We start from the raw sequence: 5,151 nt of genomic DNA, 5'->3' as shown, positions 1-5,151 counted from the left end.
CTTGCAACAATCAGGACTTGAAAAGTACTGGGTTTGAACCCTTTGAAAAATCCCTCTTGTAAAAAGTCCAGGATAGCTGAATGGGAACAATTCAGTGGTGTCAGATTTCTGCTTTTACACCAGTGTAAACAAAACTTCACTAAGAATTAGGTTTTGTATAACTGTGTAAAAGAATCTTGACCACCAAATCAAAGACGCTTAACAGTTTCCTTTCAGACTCCAAGCAGTCTTTGTGGTAGCCTCATCGGCTGGTGCACTGATATTTACAATAGATCTTTGAACCAAGCTCCCTGGGTCAGAATAGGTCCACCTGGATTACTGATGCACAGATGTATAGAATTATCTGGATCACCTTCAAAACATGGGCAGAGGGAGGAGGGGAGGGGGGGGGATAAATGCAACAGAGAATGCCCATGGCTAAGACTTAACATCAAATGGGATTATCATTCAGGGAGAGATGACAGATTCTGCATCAAGTCTCTTACTGGAGAGTCTAATTTGACTGTTATTTCTTGAAAACTAATTTTTTAATGTCCACGTGCTGTTGTGGATTTTGGTTCGTCTGAGATAATCTATCAATTTGTTTTCAACATCCTAGGCATAAATGTTTTTTTCCCGCAAAGACAAAGATTTTCTCTCAGTCTGATGAGAGAGGCAACATTGTCCCTCCATTATTGTTCATGGCTCCCACTGGTCGCCGGATAAATTCTTCAAACAAGCTTTCCCATAGAGAGCAATATTCTCACAGGTACTTTGATGCCCCCTGGACTTGAACTCAGAGTAGTAAGAATTTATCTTCAGTGACAGGTAGTGAAAAGGTATAAAAACTGGCAGCAACTGATGGACTGAGTAGAAGAACACCAGACAGTAAACAAAATTAGAGAGTATGCAAATGGTCTAGGCAGTGAGCAGGAATACCCAGAAACAAGTTCAGAAACTAAGCTGAAGGTCGAGACAGGCAGCAGACAGAGCATATCCAGAAACAGGCAACGGTCAGATAATCAGCAGAAAAAACGGGATTTATACTTACGATAAATCTTTTTCTCTGAGTCCATCTGGGGGACACTGCTTAACCATGGGGTTAAGTCAGGGGGAGGAGTCTGGCACCCAAAGAGTTAACTTTTTTCAGCTGACAGCATATCACCCCCGCCAATTCCCACATACCTCAGTTTGATTACAAAAGCCATTAGGATGATAGGCCAATCAACCAAGACACACCACTCAACCAAGGGGGGAGTGGAGACAAAACAACGAAAATATGGGGGGGATCGGAGTGTCCCCCAGATGGACTCAGAGGGAAAGATTTATCGTAAGTATGAATCCCGTTTTCTCTTTCATCCATCTGGGGGACACTCCTTAACCATGGGGACTTACAAAAGCAATCCCTCTGAAGGGTGGGACCGCTCTGATCTCCTTGCACGCAGAACACTACGGCCAAAAGAGGCGTCCCCAGACGCAAATATATTAAATTGGTAGAATTTCGTAAAGGTATGGACCGAGGACCAGGTAGCTGCTCTGCACAGCTGGTCCATCGTGGCTCCATTACGAGCCGCCCAAGACGCCCCAACCGACCGGGTAGAATGGGCAACAATACGTTTCGCCTCTCTGTCAGCGGGGCCGCTTCCCCCGACAGGCGCTTCTCCCACGAGTCAGCTCCGTTTACACGGAGCCTCTCGCCACTGTCAAAAGAAAAAAACTGCAAAAGAAAAGGAAAAAAACCTATAACCAGTGAACCCTGTTCACTGTCTCTCTTGGAGCTCTTCAGGTGCAACCTTCTTCCAAGGGCACCCAATTCAAACTGAGGTATGTGGGAATTGGCGGGGGTGATATGCTGTCAGCTGAAAAAAGTTAACTCTTTGGGTGCCAGACTCCTCCCCCCGACTCAACCCCATGGTTAAGGAGTGTCCCCCAGATGGATGAAAGAGAAATAACAACAACACCGCAGGCTTACGAAATGGAGAAAAAACGCTATAACTGGCAGACCAATTAGAAGGTTTCTTAGCATCGAGTCCCTTCACAGGCTGATAGGTGATCACATGATAGGAATTGTCCTAGCTCAACTTCCATGATGGAAGAACAGAGCAAGCTGTTGCGAGTTGCACAGCGGCTCATAACAGTACCCCTCTTGAGGAGGGGTTTATATCTGGGTTTATTCGGACACTGTTTTTTTCAGTCTGTCCGCATGTAAGTTCTTTGCAGGAATATAAGACCTCTCCTTGGGTCCATAGCCTTTTCAGTGGACTAAATAATGAATTTGGTCTTGAACCAATTTAGAGTACAAAATGATTTCTACTCTCATACCCATCGACAACTATCGAAGGAGGTTAAGCCGAAAAACTAGACCCAAACATTTTAGAGAAAAAAACAAATTTAAAAAGAGAACAGTGAAAGGTGGTGTGATTTTTTTAATGACCTGGTCAGATCTAAATGGAAAGCAACAGGGTTCATCTTTTTAATTATTTTGAATATATCTGGGTCCAAATTTCCTCAAAGGTTGCCTAAATCTGAAATTTCGAGTGGATAGCTTTTCAAAGGTACATGTTCTGCATTGTTGATCTGAAAAAAACATTGAATGGAAAAAAGCACGTAGTAATGCTTTTGGACCTTCCTCTAAATTGATTTAAAATGTAAAGCAGTATTATATACTTCGGGAACATTAGTGGGCATGAGATGAGATAGCGAGCTAGCCCTGGGATGCTGACCAAACACACAAAAGAATGATGAGTTATTTGAAGAGGAATGAAGGGTTTATTGTATGTGAATTCAGTCCATGGTAAATATTCAGCCCAATTATTATGAAATGTAAAAATATAACATTGCAGGTACTGTTAAAAGCACTGGTTCTCTCTCTCAGCCTGGCCGTTGAGGGTTGAGGATAAGCTTAAAATAATAACCAGCAGGGAACAAAAAGACTTCCAGAATCGAGCAACAAATTAAGATCCCCTGTCAGAAACTATATTGCAAGGTAATCCATGGGGTCTGAATACATACTGGATAAAAAGAGGCCTAAGATTTAGCAGTGGGTTACTTGGTAAAAGGGACAAAATGAACCATTTTGCTAAGTCAATCAACAAATGTATTATGACCAGCAGATATGAGCAGTTTGACAATGAAATCCTGGGCGATATGAGTCCAAGGTTTGCTGGGCACAGTCAGAGGCATAAGTTGACCAGATGGAACATTCTGTTGATTTCTGGCACAGTTTTCAAAGTTTAAAATTCTTTCAACTCATGTTTCATAATGGGCACCAAAGTGAATAGGACAACAGTTTCTGTGTTTAAAAAAATTGCAGGATGTTTTAGCAAGAATGAAACCTGAATAGCAGCACTTTGCTAGGACCTTAGGAACAAATCAAAGCGGAGCAGTGGTTTCTGGATGGGCTTAATCTTGTACCTGCAATTATTGAGTAAATATGTCTTGTGTGAGACCAGCTAAAATGAATGAAACAGGAATTATGGGAAATTCTCAGTACTTGGATTGTGCCTAAGAATAAAACTTTGGGATAAAGCATTAACTTTGAGGTTCTTAGAACCAAGTTTGTATGTGATAACAAAGTTGAATGAGTAAAGAACAAAGCACAATGAGCCTGCCTCGAATTTAGTCTTTTAGCTGATTCAATATACAGTATTATTAGATCATATAGGTTTTTATGTTCTGTAAAATTTGCTTTTAATATAATTGTATGATTTGCTCCCTCAAACCAGTGCCTCACTTCCTCAAAGGCCCATTTAATGGCAGGGAGTTCCAAGTTACCAACATCATAATTGTATTCAGCATTCATAAACTTGTGGGGCAGAAATGCACAGGGATGTAATCTTTTATCCACTGAGTCCACTTGAGAGAGGATAGCCCCTGCACCGACACCAGAAGCATCCACTTCTATGGTAAAGGGCACATCAGGTATGGGATGTTGAGCACTGTAGCCGAGATGAACGCTTTCTTCAGGGTAATGCCAGCTTCCATGGCTTGAGGGTGCCAAACAGCTGTGTGCCGCATCCTTTTAAGTCAAGGCAGTGATGGCTGCAACCAAAACTGAAAATGACCGAAAAAACTCCTATAGTAAATGGAAAATCTTAAAAACCTCTGGCTAGCTTTTAGGTTGGTGGATTGAGCCCAATCCAGAATGGTCATGGAAAATCCTTCAGGGGAGATTATATATTCTAGCAATGACACTTTGTCAACTTCGAATTAGCATTTTTCTAATTTTCCAAATACCTGATTTTCCAGGAGCTTCTGAAGAACTCATCCTTCTTACATAAACCCAATGTAATTCTAGAGAAGAGGAATAGCCAAGGATATCACCAAGATATACAATGACAAATTTAACCAGGAAATCACAAAAAACGTTGATTAAATCTTGAAAGACTGCAGGAGCTCTACATAGACCAAAGGGCATAAGAAGGTATTTGTAGTGTCCAGATTGTGAGCCGAATGTGGTATTCCATTCATCTCCATCTTTTATGCTATTAGATTGTCCCAGAAGCCCCACAAAGGGGAGAAAATTGTATCTCCGTTGAGCTTGTCAAATAATACTGAGATAAGTGGTAACTGATATGTATTTTTAATGGTAATTTTTATTTAACCTCCAGAAATGATAGAGGGTCGAAGACTCTCATCATTTTTAGAAACAAAAATGGAGCTTACTCCAGCAGGTGACTTGGATGGCCATATAAAGTCTTTACAAAGTTTATCTTCCACATATTCCTCCATGGCCTCACTCAGGAGCAGATAATGCATAAAGTCTTCCTTTAGGGTATAAATCAATAGCAGCCATGACTTCTGTGTGGGGATAGAGATTCAGCTGCCTTCTTAGAAAATACATAGAGGAAGTCATTGTAGGGATAAGGATCTGCATGGGTAACGGGCAGACAAGTGGCTGCACAAGTTGACCCCCAATTAATGATTTTGCCACTAGTCCAATCAGTAAGAGCATTATGGCAATATAACCACAGATGACCTAGGATAAAAGTGACCATGGGACAGTGAATCAAAAATTGGGACAACTGTTCTGAGTGCAGACTTCCAATGGACAAATGAATGGGAGGAGTCTTGCTCAAAATTCTTCCCTCAACTAGGGAATTATCATTCACTTTGACAACATTTTTTTTTTATTCTATTGCCTATACATGCTTGTATTATAACATAGTTTTA

This window comes from Mixophyes fleayi, chromosome 5 (genome assembly GCF_038048845.1).
Source record: "Mixophyes fleayi isolate aMixFle1 chromosome 5, aMixFle1.hap1, whole genome shotgun sequence".
Lineage (NCBI taxonomy): Eukaryota > Metazoa > Chordata > Amphibia > Anura > Limnodynastidae > Mixophyes > Mixophyes fleayi.
Note: the sequence above shows the minus strand (reverse complement) of the source record.